Genomic DNA, 1289 nt, shown 5'->3' on the forward strand with positions numbered 1-1289 from the left:
GCCAGGAGGCAATTTAAGGACAGAAGGATTTATTTCATTTTTATTTATTTTTATTTTCATTTTTTTTGATATTTCAAGACAGGGTTTCTCTGGGTAGCCCTGGCTGTCCTGGAACTTGCTTTACAGACCAGGTTGGCCTCAGATTCACAGTGATCCCCTTGCCTCTGCCTCTTGAGTGCTGGGATTAAAGGCGTGTGTCACCACTGCCCAGCTTATTTATTTATTTATTCATCTATTTATTATTACAGTTTAGGTTTGTCACATTGCGTTCGTAGTCAGAAAGCAGAGAGCAGGCGGCAGTGACTGCAGGGTGGGAAGCTGCGGAGTAGATAAAAAGGGGGGCTCCAACAATCAGGTGATTTAAGCCCAGGTCCTGTGACAGAACAGAGTATGACAAGACCCAGGAGTCTGCTGATTGCCCAGGCTTTCCAAGGCAGGAAGCTCCCCCAGTTTTTCCAAATACTCATCTGCTCTCTGTATCTCCAATGCCCCCAGGTCTCCAAATGCCTCCAGATACCCTAATGTCCCATTGTCTCAAAATGTCCCAAAGCTCCTGTTACCCACAGGCTCCAAACACCTCCAGGACCCCCAGTGAGCCCAGGCTTCCAGGTTTACCCATGTCCTTCAGATGCACCATGTCTCCCAGTTCTGGGTCCCCAAGTTCATCCAAGGTCACAGATCCCCAAGGCTCCAATGAAGGAGTGGAGAGAGTGCACCATGTACCTCAAGCAGCAAAGGTGAGAGCTGGAAGCAGCTCGCATAGTGTGCAAGTATGTGACCCTAAAGCACCATGCGGAGCTGGCAAAAAGGATTCACTGGAAGGAGTACCAGATCCAGGGGTGGTTTAAGTACAGATGGGCCAGGAGCATCCCCAGAACACCTATTAAAGCTTGGGAAGTGAGGGACCAAAGTGAGGGACAAGTATGGCAAGGGCAGATGAGACGTCGGGTCAAAAGTACTTTGTATTGATGGAGGATGGAGCAGTGCACAGAATCCGCTCCATCTGTTGCAGGCTCTAGATGGATCCTAACTGGGAAAGGAGAGCTTTAAACCCGCCAGTGACTACCCAGTGCTTTATAATGCTCTCAAACTACCTACGGATGGGTGAAGGGCTTCCTATGAGGCGTCCAGGGCAGGCAAGATGGTTGCTGCCCGGGCTCCTGTTCCCAGGAACAGCAGCAGCAGAGTTCTCCTTTCCTTGACCTAGATGGCCACTCTTGTGACCCTTTCTGGCTGCTCTTGTGACCCTCCTCAGGAGAATTTAGTATGTTTTCCTTCTCTTGGGGAAT

This window comes from Peromyscus eremicus, chromosome 5 (genome assembly GCF_949786415.1).
Source record: "Peromyscus eremicus chromosome 5, PerEre_H2_v1, whole genome shotgun sequence".
NCBI lineage: Eukaryota > Metazoa > Chordata > Mammalia > Rodentia > Cricetidae > Peromyscus > Peromyscus eremicus.